The sequence below is a fragment of the Octodon degus genome, unplaced genomic scaffold (assembly GCF_000260255.1).
Source record: "Octodon degus isolate 3935 unplaced genomic scaffold, OctDeg1.0 scaffold00101, whole genome shotgun sequence".
In the NCBI taxonomy this organism is placed as follows: domain Eukaryota; kingdom Metazoa; phylum Chordata; class Mammalia; order Rodentia; family Octodontidae; genus Octodon; species Octodon degus.
Genome location: NW_004524677.1, coordinates 4533166 through 4552158, shown reverse-complemented (window position 1 = coordinate 4552158; position 18993 = coordinate 4533166). Strand labels below are relative to the sequence as shown.

The following is an 18993-nucleotide window of genomic DNA, read 5'->3' as shown; positions in this document are numbered from 1 at the left end:
GGAGACCATCTGGCTCCCTAAAACTTGAAAAACCTATCCTGAAAACTGGAAGGGGCAGGTTTAAGATAAAGAACTACTACACTACACTACTCTACTTGATCTGGCATTTTTAGGCTTCTGTGGCTTTGCTTTCATCTTTGCTAATTCAGCCTTGAGGGAAAACACGGTAATCATGTGAACGCACACAGGACATTTCAAAAAAGTGTGTGTGTGTGTGTGTGTGTGTGTGTGTCCAAACCAGAAAGGATGTGCTGGTTTCCATTTACTTCCGAGAGCTTTTCATCCCTTCATGAAAAGCAAGTTGCAGAAAGTCTTCAGCTAATGTCTAAAACTCTGAAGAGGAAATGGTTACATGAGGTTGTTCAGGTATCTTTTCAGCTAGGAATTAAGGTGTGTAAGAGCCACAGCCTCTCAAGAATATTTGTCAAAGGGGGCCAACTGATTTCAGGAAATGAGTCTCTCTCGTCCTCGGCTATCTGAACATTGAATAAGAGGACAGAGTGACCTTGCGAAAGACCATCTGGCCCTGCAGTTCTATAGGCAACATAAAGGATGCTTTGGCATTTGTGTGATGGCTCCTGGATTTTTCTTTTCCTGCGTCCAAGTACACAGAAACAGGACTTTCATTTCTTGAAAGTTAATTTTCTTCAGCAGCTTATTCTCCATCTGAAGTCACAATCCTATTTGGAGAGGCAATCGGTTATTGTGTAGAGGATTTTGAAGTTACACACTAAGGATTATGACTCTATTTGGTGAATACGAAAAAGTGTCAGGAGAGCGCTTAAGTACCAAATACTGTGCCCGGTGTTGATGAAAATGCTCCTAGTGGAGATAAATACGGGAAGGGACAGTAAAATCTAAGAAGTTGCTGTAGGTAGAGGAAATGCTAATGAGAACCTTTTCCAAATATGGAGTAACAGTTTATCTACTGAGCGATGTATTCCTCCCCTGTGTACCGAGACACCGCAGTTATAACTGAACTTTCTTGATTTAATGAACCTCTTTCCCCCCATTTTTGTCACTTTGCTCTTGCCATAAACATAATCCACAGAGGACTTCGACAAAGAACAAAAGAAAAGGTAGTTGGCCAAAACTCACTGCATTTCCACAAAGATATCTTCTCATTGTGTACCTCAACACACTGGCCCTCGACCCAGACAGTCTCCACGGTGTGGTGTGGCTCTATCCACATTCCTGAGTACTGGCCTCTTGGCATGCTTCTGCCTGAGCACTGCTCTGCTGAAACATAAACATGAACCTGATCGAAATAACGCTCATGAAATATTAACTTTGGGAGGGCCTGCGAGATACCTCAGCAAACTAAGTGCTTGCTTAGGCAAGCTCAGGGGCCAGGGTTTGATCCCTGCCTGCCGGCCCTGCCCCCAGGTACACTGAGCCGACACCAAGATTGGGCATGGTGGCTCATGCCTGTAATCCTAGCAATGGGGAGGCTGAAGACAGGAGGATCACTATGAGTTGGAGCTGTGTAGTGAGACCCTGTAACAAATACATTTTTTTTTTTTTAAAAAAAAGGAAATTTAACCTAGGAGGCAAAGAGGTGGGAAGATTTCAAATTTCATAATATTGATCACTCAGTGTCTTTTACTTCTGCCTAATTTTTTATGTGAGCTATCTATTCGTAAGCGGAATACACCGGCTTAAATATCAGGATGGTGAGTTTAGTGTGGCGTGATTTCTCAGATGCTCAGGGAAGGTGTCTACATACTCTTGTCTGGTTCTCTGCCTGAATTCTCTAACTTTACCCAGAAGTGTGCCAGCACCCCCTTTTCTTGTACTACACCATGGCTTCCAGCTGTATGTCACTTTGATTAGACTTCCTTGTTTTGGTTTGGAAATAAACTTTTAAGAAAAAGAACTCCAACCGCACCCTGAAATTGTGTGTCTCCATCCAAGCAGAAAATGCTGAATAACTAATCTGGGGGATGACCTCTGAGGCCATGAAGTCCGTGCCAGTCCCACTCATGTCCATTTGCTGTGAAGTATAATGATGTTCCTCGGGGGAAGAAGCACATTATTGCGCTCTTAGAGAAAAGGTTTTTGCATATTTCATCCACATTAAACTGAATTGTGAACTACCTAGAGCTCTTATTGCTGTGAATCATTTTTCAGAGCTAATAGTAACCGTCCCCAATTATCACAAAGCCCACCCAACCCAGGGCTCATGTGGTAGTATTTTTCCTTCACAGTGACAACCACTGCTGTCAGTGATGACTCCAAGCTGTATGACACCCTGGAGTGCCCGCGGGTTCCATAAGCACTGAATAATACTGCAGGGTTGGGTGTAAGTGTGGATTTTAGGATTAAGTATATGTGATTTTTGTTATAATTTGTTGCAAAACTGATGACCTTTATTGATGCATAGGTAACTGGAGGTTAGGTTAAATATCAGTTGACAGTCCTATTATCCCACTGTTGAATAAGGGACCGAACTCAACTGATACCTTTGGAAAACAGAAACTAAGAGAGAGGCTTTTACATCAAATCACTCAGGACTCAGGCCTTTGATTTTGGAATAGATTCATATTCACTGTGACTGGACAGGCCTACTTGGAATCTGAAAGCAACACAGACATGTACAAAGTATGACTTTTACTGAGCGTGTAAGGCGTGGCCAGTGGAGACTGGTGGTGTCACCATTTGCCTACAGGGAGAGAAGAGATGGCTTGGACCACAGCTCTGATCAGAACGCCCCCAGGAGGTGCATCTATACCAGGCTTTATAACCAACCCAGGGAGTAAACCAAGCCCCTCCTCTTTACTGAGAAACTTTGTGTTTCCACATTAGAAATTCTGCAGCCCTGTCTTTAATGGGTCCCACTTACCCCGGCAGTGGGGAGCTCCTGATGCTAACCCTTGTGTTTAAGATGCTGTGCCAGGAAGATCCACACCCTTGAGCTGCTTGACACATAAGAAGATGTCAGTGCTGGCCCAGATAATAGAAGATATCATCTGATTTGCAGCCAACATAGGGCACTAGCTAGATGCACGGACTTTGGTGTGAGCCACCTGGCTTCAAATTCCCTTCTTTGCCATTGACCATCTGTCATGTTCCTGTTGTCAAATTGCATGGCTGCTCTAAAATCTCTGTTCCCCCCATTAGTACAAGGTTAATGGTGCTATCAATAATATCTACTTGCAGAAACACTGCAGATTAAGTGAGATAATGCACGCCACGTCTTTGGCACAATGCCTGGCACACACTAAGTCCTCAACCAGGATTGTCTATTATTTTTATTTGGCAACCTGCCACAATCACACATGCATATGTACATATGCAGGCTTCCTTTACACTTCGGATTTAATAACCTGAAATCATTTCCTCACTCATTATTATAATAGCAATCATTATTGCAATTACTGTTTGCTCGTGACACTCACATTATTATAATTATTATTTTTATCCTGCTCTCACAAATGTCATTAATCACTACCAGCCATTAGCTGCCATTAATAATTACCAGCTTCATGACATCCCACCCCAATGTTCAGAATAAGTGAGGGTTGTTTTATTAGAACAAAGGGTCAGCCCCAAGTGAAGACTATGCCGCCATTAAACAAGCAAAACTCACCTGGAACATACCAGGTAAGTTTGTTTTCTATCCTAAACTAGTCCTACCCACTCACTAAATTTAATGTCTGGCCTAAAACATCTGAAGAGATTGTGTTCTGAAGGAAAGTGTATCAGGCATATGTAGAGTATGTAAAATCACATGCACTGGGCAGGACATACCCCCCACTGCTCCAAAAGGCAGTATTATACAAGAAGTAACTGCTTATCTTGTTTTTTTTCTAAAGCCCAGTGAAATATCAGCTCACTTTAGTAAACTCTCCATAATGAATAAAAGAATATATAGATATATAAGTAAAATTTCATTAATTTTCATATTTGTTCAAAATACTGTACTTTAATGGTGTATTAGTCAGCTTTCTGTTACTATAACAAAATACCAGAGATGACAGATTTATGAAGAGAAAAGGTTTATTTTAGCACATGGTCTCAACCCTTTACTACTTTTGGGCCTGTGGTAAAGCAGCACATGATGGCAGGAGGCATGTGTTGGGGAATCGCCTTCACCTCCTGGCAATGAGGAAGCAAAGGAGAGATAGGAAGTGGCTGGGATCCCGACATCCCCTTTGAGGGCATACCCCCAATGACCTAAATTCCTTCCACTAGACTCTACCTAAAGGTCACACTGCCTCCTAACTGGGCCTCAAGCTGGTGACCAAGTCTTTAACACATGGAACATGGGAACACTCATGATTTGAGCTGTAATAGCACAGGCACCCAGATAAAATGAAATACGGTATGTAGGACAGAAGCCAGTCCATGGAGTTTCAGCTTCCAAGGAAATAAACTGCAATGAAAACTGCTTCCACTGAGTGGTGAAACAACCAGCCTTTAGACTTGAAGAATGACCAGCGTTCCTTGAATCTAGACTTTTGATCTCCTTTTAACATATTCTTTGTGACTTTATTCTGCCACCAGGATAAAGACACTTTGGCTGCATGAGGTCCTAGAGAGCAAACAGGGTAGGGAGGGATGCACAAACGGGCCAGCTGCCCTCTTCTCAGTGCCTTCCTGAGGGGTGGGCTAGATCAGAGAGGCCCTCCCCACTTTGCAAAGGTAGCTGGACCTGTCCTAGAAAAGGCCTTCAGCTCAGCAACATATTACTCTTGGGATGTAACACAATGGCAGGGTGTCTGCCTAGCGCGTCCAAGGCCCAGGGCTCATCCCTGGGAAAAGGAAGGGTGAGCCTGGCCACTCCTCCAGCTGGGGCAGGAGCGAGACTGCACTGATGCCGTGTCTCCAGCCCTTCCTGTAAGACCTGGTGAACACATGGAGCCCATGGGGATGCCCAAATAAAAACGCAGCTGTGTGGAGTAGATCTAAAAGGAGGCAGGAGGAGCATGGGAAGATGCGGGCCTGGAGAAGAGAAACAGCCCTGGGCTGTGTCCTAGAAAACGGACTCAAGTCACCTCAGATCACTGTTACTCTTCCCAGTTTGATTTCTGTGGGGCAGCGTGGTTGCAGCTGACCCATTAGAAATTCACCTTTATTCATTAAAAATGTTCAAATAGCAACAGGTTCAGGTGCAAGTTAATTACTAGCAGGCAGAGGGGTGAAGAGCCCTTGTTTCCGATGACGCAGGGGTGTGAGTTTCACGTCTGACCTCTGTGTAGAACTCAGGTGACACTGGCCACAGTACTTAACACTTCTAAGCCTCATTCCTTGGGAGAACCATGTAGTTGTTAGTGGTAAGTGTAACACAGAGCGCATCCGGGGGGCTGTTCTTCAATGCTGGGAGTCTCAAGAGCCTGCCCATTCCTTCTGAGCTGTCTCTGTTATCCTAAAACTCTGTCAGAGCCCAGGGTCAGGCAACACTCATCCCACCTTGTACTTTCTGCAGGATGTTAGTCATTATAGCGTGGGCCATTTCAGAGCAGGACTGAAACAGAAGCTGGAAAGACAAGACATGCAATTGTACAGGCTTTTTTCCTTTTAAAATTTCAACACACCTGCAAAGTAATTTTCTGTATTTAACTATTCAAAGTAATGGGTTTTATTGTAATGAGATTTTTTTAAAAAAAAAACTATTATGAAGGGTAAAAGGCTGAGGCTTAAAATATTTTCATTTTCAGATACGTTCTGCTTTAATGAAACCCAATATGCAACAATCCAAAATGAGGTAAATTGGAAGCTTTATCTAGGCTCATTTTGTTTACATTACAGAGAGGGTATTCTGCTTTACACAGGCATTTATTTCAGTGTTCCTTTAAATAGTGAGGTCCCCGTGGAGCATTTGGAGCACAACCTGCACGGTTACTGTGTTATTCACACGCAGGTACTTCATGTAAAGCAGGGTCCAGCCGGGGAGGCTGTTGGGTCGCAGTGGAAACGCCTCTGAACTGCGTGATCAGGCAGAGACGAGGCGCTGAGGGGAGAGATTTTGAGTGACACTGTCAGTAGACAGGAAGAAAGGTTCAGCACACACTCTCCGAGCGTCTATCTAATCTTGATGGGAAGGCACCTGTCAAATGCGCCATTATAGCTCTTTGGTTTAACCTGAGTGGTGTTCAGCGATTAAAGTAATGGAACAGGAATCAGGAGTCATGTTTTCTGTTTCTGTCTCTTCTAGTTTCCAAGTGGATTCTCCTGACACGTTCATTCTAAGGCCAGTTTCCCATTTATAAATCCATTATTTCTCTCCTAGGGGATGCAATAAAACTTTGTTAATGTTTTTAATAGTCTGTGAATTCTTCAGACTAATTATGTGGCCTTTTGTTTGTGAACCAATTGCCATAAAGTCTTCTGTACTTTTCAACTTTACGTATAAAAATAAGTCACTTGGGCTGGAGAGATAGATCAGTGGGATAAGTGCTTGCCTGGCAAATGCAAGGCCCTGAGTTCGATCCCTGGTACCACCAATAAATAAACAAATACATAAATAAATGTCACTGTTATGAGCTGGGCGTAGTGGTGCACTTCTGTAATCCAAGCATTCAGTAAGCTGAAGCAGGAGGATAGCTGAATTCGAGGCCAGCCTGGGCTGCACAGTGAGTTCACATCAGCTTGAACTACATAGCAAGACTCTGTCTCAAAAAGAGTCACTATTAAAATCAAATCATTAATTATGGCATTAAGAAAAAATATGACTTGTGTCAGGGAGCTTTCACGATTATAACACAATGCCAAAGGCGAATAACTTATAAGGAGGGATGATTTATCAAGGCCAGTGGCTTCATTCCATGGTCAGTCGGCCCATTGCTCTGGGCCTGTGCTGAGGCACAGCATCGTGGTGGGAGTTGCATGGTGGACAACGCTGATCATGGCCGGAAGTAAAAATGAACAGGAAGGGGGATGGGTCCCACTCTGTCCTTCGAGGACACGCCCCTGTGACCTAACTTCCTTCTACTAGGTTCTGCCTCTTAAAGATTCACCACCTCCTAGTAGCGCTAAAGCTTGGGGACCAAGTTCTCAGTGCAAGGACCTTCGGTGAGATTTCAAATCCAAATTAATGTATCACCCAAACAGTACACGAGCTTTACAAAACATCTTTATTAGCCTTTATTAAATAAACCTTTAGAATCTCTTAAATGAATGGCAACCTGTGGTGTAGGCTATTTTATTCAAGAAATTTTGTCAGATCTATGTCAGCAAATCAAGCCAATTTGTGTAGTTAGTGAAAAGAGAGAAATAGCTTCATTATGTGTATCTGGTCAAAATGCTGAGTGTCTCACAATCTAAGTTACAAGTGTTTAAAAGTTGAGTTTTGATGATTTTAGATCTATTGCTTTTAAAAATAAATGCTAGTTCCAGAATTAGTAAAATCAGATCACTGAATACTGTCATAAAAGTTGTAATTAATTGTTTTACTTACATTTGAAGGTAAAGCAAGTGATCTCTAAAAGAAAATATGAAAGGATGTGGCAAAGATGTGTTTAAAGTAGAAGGAAGAAGAAACTCCAGCAAAACGTATTCAAGTTAAGACTTAAGTATTTATTTCCCTTCCTTTTGCCTCCCAAAGTAGAATTCATTCATTTATTCCTATGTTCTAAATGCAGTAAGAAACAGTTTCTGCAGAACCTACAAAAGTGCCTAGAACACAGTGGGCAGCCTGTAAGCGAGTAAGTGGGCAGTGACGGAAGTTACCTATCTCTTTTTACACAGGGTGATACAGCCCACTACAAGGATAGAGCAGGAAAGTGTGGACCAGACTCTGGTAGCTAGTGAGCAGAGAGCCAGGACCTAGACCTATGCAATCCCTGCACCCAGCCCAGGGGCAGCAGTGACCCATGCACTGGCAGGGGTTCTGGCTAAGATGGACTTCAACTGCCAGAGAGGCTTGACAGAGACATTAGAGTAAGAAGAGGCGCACAAGGTCACAACCATGAGTCTTTGGGGGACACTTTCTATTTAAACCCTATTTTTTTTTTTTTTTTTTTTTTTACCAAAGGCCTTCACCACTCTAACAGGAAAGTATGAAATAGAGGGTAATGCAGGCTAGGTCATGTAAGGAAAGTTTAGGATAGGGACTATTTCTAAGATGTGAGTTGTTTTAGGAAACCAGAAGGGTCAGATATGTGGAGTTCTCCCTGTTGAAGTCTTTGTAGAGCAATGAGGCAGGGAGGAAGCTGGTGCAACTGACACCACAGCCATACTCTCCCTGAGCCCCACTCCTGTCCTTCTTCCTCTCACCTGTGAAGCCAATGGTGCATGTGCTGACCGCCAGTACAGAGGGGTTCAAGGAGGGTGGAGAGGGGCAAGTGGAAGACAGCCCAATCTCATGGGAAAATTGATATCAAGAAAACAATACTTCAAAGACCTTAAGGAATCAGTAAAAATATTCATTTGGAGAAATTGTTGGAAGCATTTCCATTTGTTAGCATATTAATTGTAGTGATATATTTCATAATAACACCCAAGCAGTAGGTATCTTAGATTCAGAACTTCCTGAAGGCAAGAGCTGGGTTTCCATCCTTATCCTTAACACCAGCATTGTTCCTGGCATACTACACATGTTCTGCAACCATTTGTTGATTGAACAAATGCATAGATGCTATAGTTGGGATGTAGAATGTCCCTCTAAATCTTACGTGTTAAAGGGTTGGCCCCCACACTGCAGTGTTCAGAGCTGAGGGCTCTAACCTCATTAGTGGACTAATCCAGTCATGGTTTGCAATTTGATGGCACTATCTGAAGGTGGTGGAGACTTTAGTCAACAACACTAAGATCAGTTTCCTCCAAGTATAGCCCACTTGGAGGAAACTGATCACAGTGTATGTGGCAGGGGGAGGGGAATGCCCTGGAAAGTGTATCTTATCCCTGTCTCTCCTCCCCTCTCCCTCCCCTTCTTCCTCCTCTTTTTCCTCTTCCCCTTCCTCCTCCTCCCCTCTCTCTCTCTTTCACACACACACACACACACACACACACACACACACGCACGATATTTCTTCCTCACCACAAGTCTAAAATAATGAGTGAACCAGTCATGAACTAAAACTTCTGAAATCACGAACCAAAGAACCTTTCCTCCTTTAAGTTGTTATTCTTGGGTACTTTGTGACAGCCATGGAAAGCTGGCTACCTCAATGAATAAATAAGTGAATGGAGTACACTCTGGTATATTTAATCTTCTTGTCAAAAGAAGCTTTATGCAAAAGGGAAACACAATCACAGCAAACCTCTTTGATCTTGTGCCTCCCTGACTGAAAATTCTTCCCCAGGTATAACATCAGCAGTTGCCGCTGCTCAAAGAGGATGGATCTGCTCACGAAAGCGTAGTTCTTTGATGGCTGAGAATCCTGCAGTGCTCGCGGCTGTCATTCAGGACTGTGGGTGTGGCAATAGACCTGATTTCGAGGCACCCAAAGTTTTAAAAGCAAGTAAACAAACACATGGGGATTGCTGTGCCAGATCAGGCTGGTGCTTTGTTCTGCCAAGAACACTCAGCAAAGGCAAAATATTTTTTCATAAGTGTAAACTCTGGAATTAATTTAAGATCGAGGTGAGTAAGGTTTCAGTGCATAGGGAACGAACTTCCTATTTTTGCCACTGTTATATTTTCTGTTTCTCTTCTGTTGCTTTTTCACCTTCTCCACATGACTGAGCTCTATTAAATGAAGTCTTTGGATGTTATTTGGACTGCTTTCCTCTCTGTCATCTGTCTGGCCTGTCTCCCTCTTATGTCTTGGGGATGACCCAGTGCAAAGTCCTGTCTGTCACAGGCATGGATCACTTGGAGAACTTTCACTTCTACACCTAAGAAAAGACTGTAACATAACCTCAGTAACTTTCCTTGGTTGACTTGGTTTACTGTTTGGCTAATTTCAAGGTAGTGGCCTCAGGTAATTCCGTGCAACCTAGATCTCATGTGCCTTCAGAAATCTGGCCCTTAACACTAGCCATACAGGTACTATATCCCCAAAGTAACAAATCACTGTAGTCCCATGGAAATATCCCTCGTTCAGTATCTTCTTGCAGGGTTTACTAAAGAGAAATCCTCTGTACACTCCCACTACCAGGCTTCGAAGACATTTATCTTTTGGCCACTTGACTCCTTTCATCCTCTTCTGTGTGAAGTAGCACGATAGACCCAAAGATTGGCCAATATCTGCAAAATCCAGCCCTTTCAGTCTTCTCTTCTTCCTGACCTATTTCTATTCTCCTCCTACCACCTAAGCCATTTTTAGACCTTAACTCTGAATTATACAAATTACTAATTGTGGCTCGGCTGTGAGCTCCAAACAGGTTCTCTGAATCCTTCCTTATTTTACCTGAATTTTTTAAGAAGTAGAAATTCTATGTTAATAAGAGGATAAAGTTTATTTGAGAATGAAGTTTAAATTATGCTACATGTCTATATGTACAAGAAGATACACATAAGCAAAAAAAATGTAAAACTGCAAAATTGATGAGCAAAAATAATAAAGCCTTAAAATTATCTCTAGTCCCATTCTTCAGAGAATCACTACTTACATTTAATGTATCTATTAATGCTCTCTTCTTCAAAAAATATATACATAATTTAACAAGATCAGGCAACACTAGAACTATCATCTTATCTCTGTTAAATAATACAGTTTTCATGTCATTCATCCTCTGTATCATTTGAAATGACTGCATAATATTCCATCTCATCAATGTTTATAACTTATGCAACTAATGTCATAATGTTCCAATTTTCATCTTATTTCTGATATTTGATGGTCAACATTATGCCTAAATATTTGCACATGCCATCATGAAGCAATAGCTCTAACTGGAATCACTAAATCAAAGACAGTGCATTGTTTTGAGGCTTTTATACAAATCAACCACATGACTGAATACTGGGATCTGATTTATTGCAACAATTGAGAACTTTAGGAAAGATGAAGAGAAAATGAAACTCTTCGAGAAGAATAAGAAAAACACCTTGGGCCCAAGGAAATGGCTCAGTAGAATAAGTGCTTGTCTGACAAATGCAAGGGCCTGAGTTCAATCCCCGGTTCCACCAAAGAAAAAAAAGAAAGAACGAAAAAAAAAAAAAAAACCAAAATTACCATTAATAAAACATTCAAGTAAGAAAATATGAGATTAAAAGCTTGGCTTAAAAAACAAGCCGTTTTTCTTTCTTTCCTTCTTTCTTTCTTTCTTTCTTTCTTTCTTATTTCTTTCTTTCTTATTTCTTTCTTTCTTTCTTTCTTTCTTTCTTTCTTTCTTTCTTTCTTTCTTTTTTTGATGGAACCAAGAATTGAACTCAGGCCCTTGCACTTGCCAGGGAAACCCTTATTCCACTGAGCCATTTCACCGGCCTCTTGACTTAAAAAACAAAACACTTTAGAAATCTTGACAATGTCCTCTGTTGCTCTCTTACCTACCAGGAAAACTAACTTTGTAGACTGAACAGCTCAGCATGTTTCCATGTATCTCTTCACCTGTTCCTTCAGAGAGACAGCTCCTAGATGAAAAATAGATTGCTAAATCATGTTCTCAGCAGAAGAAAGGAAAGAAGAGAGAGAAAGAGAAAGAGAAGAAGGAAGAAAAGGAGGGAGGGGAAAAAAGAAGAATTTTTGGAAAAAGTCCAAAAAACAACATTGTGGATATCATGAAGCATGAAAAATTCCACCCCAACAAATCAATCACCATCCTGTGACCTTTCAAACAGCAGATGTGAAATATCTCTAGTGATGTGCTTGTCTCCATGTGGCCACTCTCGTAAAGATATTTTCCTAGTTGTGTTAATGTTTGATTGAAATAGACCTTCAGAATAAATGCCATAGGCTGCGAACTTCAGAACTCTCCATAAATATAACTGGGTGAGGGTTTGGGGAGGATTGAATCTCTGTCCAACAAAGCCATTTCAGCCATGACTCCAGGAAATTAATTTAAAAAATGATCAACTTTTGTCTTGAATCACCATGGAATGTGTCTTTGCTCTGGACTTGCCCACTACCTCCAGCTTGGGTGACCTGGGGGCTCAGATGAGGTACAATGCACATGAGATAAGGAAAGAGAGCAAGGAGATTGAGAACAGAAGAGTGAAGAGAGGGGAGGGGAGAAAAGAGGGAGCTACAAGTGGAAAGAACCACTCCACTGCTCAGCGGCACGAAAATAATGATCTGGCCACCTTACTTTGAAGGCTTCCTGTGCCAGAGGTCACGACATACTATAGCCTTCTCTTCTCCAGAAGACGAAAAGTGTTTCTATGCAGTTTGCACAGCGCTGGTCCTTAGTGCACATACATAAACACACACACTGTACTTTAAGGGACCTCTTTGAGATACAAATCCAGCAAATGCCAAAGTTCTTGATGGATTGGTCTCTGATGAGCCAACAGCAAGAATATACTTCTAGGAAATCCGGGGATGGATGCATTGTGTTGCTTTAAGGGCTTGGTTCTTACATCACTAGAGCAAGAGATCTTTAATGCCCATTCTTTCTGAGAAAGTTCGTTAGCATGAACCTGCCTCAAAATGTAAGCCCAGTCTCCACACTCACCCATGATGGCAAGATGCTACAGCTGACAGAAGAGACATGCAGAGGCCTGGAAAAGTACAATAATATTCTAAGCTGCCTTTAGTCTTATTTTTATTTAGGCTAATTTGTATGACTGGTGTATGCCAAATGAGGATATTTTTCCTTCTTCCTAGAATAGCTTCATGTTAAAATATCACTCTTTTCAAAGTGCCCAAATATTACTGTGGTGAATAATAAGGCAGATGGAAAATAGGAAGGGTGGAGCAAGTTCAAAATGCTTTATATTTGGCAGAATAAATTAGCTTTCCAGATTTCCAGCCTCCCTCAACTTTACTCATCAGAGGGCACCATCCACGCCATCCTGTGGAGCTGCCAGCACCAGAGAGCCACATCAAATCCTCTCAGCCTCCTACACACAGCATACTCAAAGGGCAGGTGGCAGCTGCCTGTCCCCAGGCTTAGCATGACACACTATGAGGAGTGAGCACACCCAGGGAGAGCTTCCAGGCTGTGGGGCATTGCTTCCTGCAGAATTCTGCCTGAAGCATCCAGAAGTTTCTAGAAAGAATCAAAATGCAGTCCATGATGGATTTGCAGAACATGGATGATCACCAGGAGGAGATCTCGCTTCCTTTCTGAGCAGAAAATAGCAGAAAGCAACCACGAGCTAAATATTTGACTACCTCGGGTTCACAGCCCTGCGCTGCCAGTGACACCGATGTGTCTGTTTCCTAGGATGGCAGCTGCCGTACTGATGGATCCCAGAGTGGCTCCCCGCTCTGTGCTTCTCTCTCTCCTTCCTGCACTCAGAACTGAGCTGCTCTCGCAAGCCCACATGAAATGTCACCACTCTTCCAGGGAGTCTCTCCTCTGTACCAGCACTCCTCTCCACTAAACAATGTAGAGATTAATAATGTAGCAATGGGAGAGAGATTAAAAAGCCATCTGGTGAGCAGGCCCTGACACAGCTTAAAATACCTTCCAGAGCAAAAAGAGATGAGGGTTCACAGCAAAAGCAGGCAGATCTGAGTTTCATTTCTAGACTTGCTACTTCCTAGTGGCATGATTTTCAGGGTCATTTCTAGAACTCTTCCTGCTTCCATTCTGGGAATAATCATAGTCTATATACCTCTCAGAGCTTCGAGGTTAACTTTATTGTCACTGGATGCAGTCTAATGCAAATAGCATAAAGGTTAGTTGTGACAGCTGCTCTTTCTGCAGCCAGGAAGGAATACCTAGGTCCATCCTAGGGCAGCACCAGCAACTTCTAGACTGACAGCGCTAGACTGACGGCATGCTGAGTCGCTCATGAGTGTCTGGTGCATGGTCACTCGAAGCCAATAAAAGGGCAGGACGGGTCAGTGCCCTGACCCTCGCTCTACCTCTTCACAACTCATAGCTCACAGTATCAGAGTTCATTCTTTCATTCATTTGTCCAACAAATTATTGTGCTAGTGTGTGCCAGGGGCTCATCTAGGAGCTAGCAAGCATCACTGTCACGGGACTTACATTCTCCTTGAGAAAGCAGATGTAAAAGTAAGATATATGGTTTTCTAGAGGCCCAGGAGCACAGGGCCGGGAGGTTCTATGTGCAACCGGATGGCAGGAAGGCCCATTTGAGCAGGGAGAGCTGAGCACAGATCAGAAAGAAGGGAGGGAGCAGAGGACATGAAGGTGGGAAGCCACCCCACCCCTCCTCCTCCCCGTGGCCTTTGTCCTCAAGAGTTCCTCTTTCTCTATTTGTAGAAACTCAGCCAACAAAGGAACCAGCCCATAAAGCAGGGAACAGTCGCTCTTCCAGCTCCTGGCCAGCCCGGCACACAGAAAAGCAGCCCCATCCGACTCTAGAGAAACAGAGCTTTCTGGAGGTGACAGGGGCCACCACAGATGACTGAGGGCCCTACATAGTGCCATGCTGGTCTGAGGATGACCCTGGGGCATGTGCTCCAAGTTGTTCTTGGAGAGAGGACATGCAGCCCTCGGTACTTATGCTCAGGCATGGAAAGTCATGGCCAATGCCCCTAAGCAGGGTCTTCCCAAGGAGGACTGAGCTGTCTCTCAGGCAGTACCCTGCTAGGAAACCAAAGAGCTAGGTCCTTCTGGAAGCCCACAGTGTAGATGGATGAGATACTCAACCCCAAACCCAAGTCTAGCTGCATGGTTCCTCTGGGCTCTTAACGTCCTCTTCCAGGGGTGATTCAGAAAGCACCTGCTAAGGAAAATGTGTCCTGTTGCTTTTATTGATTAGTTTTATATCAATCTAAGGAGCCCTTAATCACCTTGAGGGTGGAGATCAATTCTTATACTGCAATTGCTTGCAGTAAATTTCTGTGGACTGAAAATAATATAAGCCAACATTTGCTGATGACTTACCCCATGCCTTTGTCCCAGTCACAGCATGGGTATTCACTCTTCAGTCATTGCTCCACCTGGTGAATTAGGTACTTTTATTATTTCTAGATAAAAAATGGGGGCACAGAGAGGTTCAATAACTTATCTGAGGTCACTCAATTAGTAAGGGAAATGTGGTTCTTAATTTGATATGAGTTATTTTGTGTCCCCTTAAAATCCATCTGTTAAAATCCTAAGCTTCAGGACCTCAGAATATAATTATATTTGATGACAAAGCATTTAATTAAATAATTAGGTGACAGGTCATTAATTAGGTAAGTAAGCTAATATAAGGTCACTGGGGTAGGCCCTCATGCAGTATGACTGGTGTCACCACAAGAAGAGGAAACCTGGCCACAAACAGGTGTATAGGAAAGACCGTGCGAAGGTACAAGGAAAAGACAGCCACCTCCAAGGCAAAAAGAGGGGCCTTGGGAACAACTGCCCTGCCAGCATTTTGGTCTTGGGCTTCCAGCCCCCAGAACTGAAAAAATACATTTCTGTTGCTTATGTCACTCAGCTGATGATATATTGTTATGACAACCCTAGAAAGCAGGTATCCAGGGAGTGTCTAAGGAAGACCTGGACATCTCTGTGCTTCCTTCCAGAAGCCACACAGCCTGTCACTGCCATCTTTCCTGTGCCCACATTGAAGAGGTAGCATCTCTGGTCCCAGGGTGTCTGGCATCCAGCAGGCTGAAGTGCCCATGGTCTCCTTGGTGCTCAGTGCATCCTGCTGGGAAGAAAATTCATCCTCATCACGTAGAAACTAATTCACTGGCTTACACATGACCCAAATCATGGAATTAGACTTCTTCATTCATCAGTTCATTGGTTCATCGAACCAATGATTATTGATGCCTGCTGTCTCAAGCACTGTCCTGAGTCCTAAAAATATAAAGGCAACCAGATATAAGTCACAGCCCTTCCTATCCTCTGGACCCACTTCCACAAACTCAGCCAACCATGGACGAAGAGCATTCATAGAAAGAATCACTTCTGAGCTGAACATATGCGGATCTTTCTTGTACTTATTTCCTATTTGCACAGCATTGTCATTGTGCTAGGTGTGGTGAGTAATCTAGAGGTGACTTAAAGAGCATGGGAGATGCGCAAAGTCTATGTGCAAATATACACTAAGTTACATAGAGAATTGAGCACCTCTAGACTTCAGTATGAAAGGATGGTTGTGGAACCATTCCCCGGAGGATTCCGAAGATCGGTTGGTAAGCCCACATTTTATTTTATTTTATTTTATTTTATTTTATTTTATTTTATTTTATTTTATGAGCAGAATATATTTATTGAGGGAAAGAAATCTGCTGTCTGAAAGAGAGACAGGAGGAGGCCCGAGCGGGTAGTCCCCCCACATTTTATCTTAATCGAGTGATTATACAAAGAACATTAAATGGTCAGTGTGGTAAGAACGGGAAAGGAGAGATACACAATGCAAGGCAGCAGGTACCAGGGAACCTGGTCCCGTTAGACTGGTCAGAGAAGGCTTAAGCGTCCCAAGACAGAGCGGATATACTCAGTGGAGGTACTGCAAGGAGCACAGAGACCAGCATCCTGGAGGAGGAGGACCAGGGCCGTGCCCCACGCAAAGAGCTCAACACCCAGCAGCCCTTCTTCTCAAATGCCACAGAATGGAGGCAGAAGGACGGAAAGAAGCAAAGAAGCAAGAAAGACAAAAAGAAAAGCTAGGAAAGAAAGGAACATGAATTGCAAACATGCTAAGCATCTTCACATAATTCCACTCGTATTTTCAACTGTGTGTGTGTGTGTGTGTGTGTGTGTGTGTGTGTGTGTGTGTGTGTGTGATGACTCCTTACATTTCATACCCCAGGGGCCTCCCAGCCTCAGGCCAGCCCAGCCAGCAGCTCCACCCACAGGCCGTCCCTCTGTCTGTGACAAGGGCCACCCTGGTGTGCTGCAGCAAGGCCTCCTCTGCGACACAGACCTCAGCAGCGCTCCCTGAAGGTGACATAAGCAGTGAGGCCCCTGGAGAGCTCCTGCATCCCAGCTAGAAGGGCTGCATCCCTCCCTGCAGGCCTTGAACAGACGTAGGGGGACTGTGAAGGTTGCAGCAGGTCAAGAATGGGTGGAATGTGATGGGGTTACTGGAAGATTCAGATTCTTATGAAATATGAGATGCCAACAAGAATTTATAACCCCAAACCAAGACCTGAAATATGACCAGAGAGATAAATTGGCCTGGTTTGAATTGCTACCTAAGAATTGCTCTCTCTCTCTCTCTCTCTCTCTCTCTCTCTCTCTCTCTCTCTCTCTCTCTTTCTCTCTCTCTCCCCCTCTATGTGTGAGTGTGTGTGTGTCTGTTCATGTATGCCATGCCCAGAGAGAGAGGGAGAGAGAGAGAGAGAGAGAGAGAGAGAGAGAGAGAGAGAGAAACAGAGAAAGTTCAAATTTAAAACATTTTAGCGTATGTTTATGTTCTACCTTCCAAAAGTCTCACTGCACTTAAGACAGAAAAATTCCTTTTATTTTCTGTAATTCACAATTATACTTAGCTTCATTAGTCTTTTACCTTCTTTACTATAGAATCAAGTAATAGGTAAGTAAATTTGCTAGCAGATTATCTTCAGAAGCATGACTGAGAGTCTTACCTTTTACCTAGACTTTTTTTTAATGTATTTTAGTTCAGGGTCTACAGGGTCTTACTACACAGATCAGACTCGTAGTGATCCTCCTGTTTTTCAGCCTCCCAAGCACTGAGATTACAGGCATGCACCACCATGCCCAGTCTCAATTGCCATCTCAGTGTGCTCCAGGGGCAGGGCTGGCACAGCACGCTGGTGATCAAACCCCAGGCCCTGTGTCTGTCTAAGCAGATGCTTAGTCCGCTGAGCTATCTGGCTGGCCCTCTTTTACCTAGATTGACGTCTATGGCAAAGACCATAGAGAATTTTGTTGTAAAGTTCAGTGCTAGGAAAGATTTTGTTTCACTTCCCATGATAGGTGCCAGAGAACTTACTGGGTTTTCAGATTCCTCTGGCTACCAGGAAGCTCAGTGCCATGGCTGAGGCTCAACTGCTGCAACTCTGTTCGGTCTTGTGCTTGATGTACACCTTTGGGGTTTGTTTGCTAGTGGTTTTCTGTTTCCTATTTACTTATGCCCCATCCTTGGATATTTTCTTAGCCTTTGCCACTCTGACATGACAGAGTGATATCACCCTGTCCCTTCTGTCCTCCACAGGGAACAATTCGAGTATGGCATGCACCATTTATTTATTGCTTTTTTTTTTTCAATTCCTTCAAAGCCAGTCAGTTAAACAAGTGTTTGACATTCCACACTTTTTTGTGAGGAGGATTCTGGGAGCTGCTTTGCTTTGAGAATTTGCCTCCAAGCCAAGATGTTGCTCATGGCCACAGAGAGCTAAAGGCGTGGCCCACACAGGCCAGGTTGCTTCCGTGGACACTCTGCACACACGTAGCCAGGGATACGGCAGGGGACTGCCTGAACATTCCTGATGGCCCCTGGCTTCCCTCCAAGCAAGTAATCTAAGGCCAAAGCAAGGGCTAGCCACAGTACCGTTTATGACCTGGTCTAAGGAGTCACAAGTCAGCATTTCCGTCACATTCTGGTCACAAGAAGTAATCACCAAGTAAAAGGGTACAGATCACACTTAAGAGGAGGAGAAATAACCTCTCCCTTCTGAAGTCAAGAGTACCAAAAAACCTATGGATAGATTTTTCAAGCATTATTCAGTACATAAAACTGTATTTTTAAAAAGTACATATGGCCTAGGCATAGTTTGGTATTCAGCATACTTTTACCAAGATATAAATTAGGACAGAGGAAGAATAACAGGTGTGTTGCCAGAAAGCACCCTGAAACAGCGTACCTCTGCGAAGTCCTGCACACAGTGTCTTAGTTCATCTGAAATTCTATAACACAATACCCTAGCCCAAGAAAGCTGTAAGCAGAGATTTACTGAGCACAGTTCTGGAGCCCGAATAGTCCAAGATCAGGTCGCCAGCAGGTGTGGGGTCAGGATGCCCACTTCTCCTGACAGCGCCTTTCTGCTGTGTGCTGGCTTGGTGGAGGGATAACCCGTCTCCCTGTTAAAAGAAAGTTAAGCCTGTTCGTGGGGGCAGAGCCAC

General features: G+C 43.5%; 1 long non-coding RNA gene across 3 annotated transcripts in view; it reads right to left on the bottom strand.

Annotated features, from left to right (window-relative positions):
- Positions 1–4023: 4023 nt before the first annotated feature.
- LOC111818777 overlaps positions 4024–18993 on the bottom strand; it is a 17617-nt gene continuing 2647 nt past the window's right edge. Inside the window, exons 2-4 of one of the 3 annotated variants that reach the window (XR_002822688.1) lie at positions 15416–15607; positions 14854–14936; positions 4024–5479 (exon numbers count right to left, since the gene is read on the bottom strand). This is a non-coding gene — a long non-coding RNA (uncharacterized LOC111818777). Of the gene's footprint in view, positions 5480–5735; positions 5954–14853; positions 14937–15415; positions 15608–18993 lie in introns of those variants that run through there. The other 2 variants (XR_002822689.1, XR_002822690.1) reach the window with 2 other exon arrangements.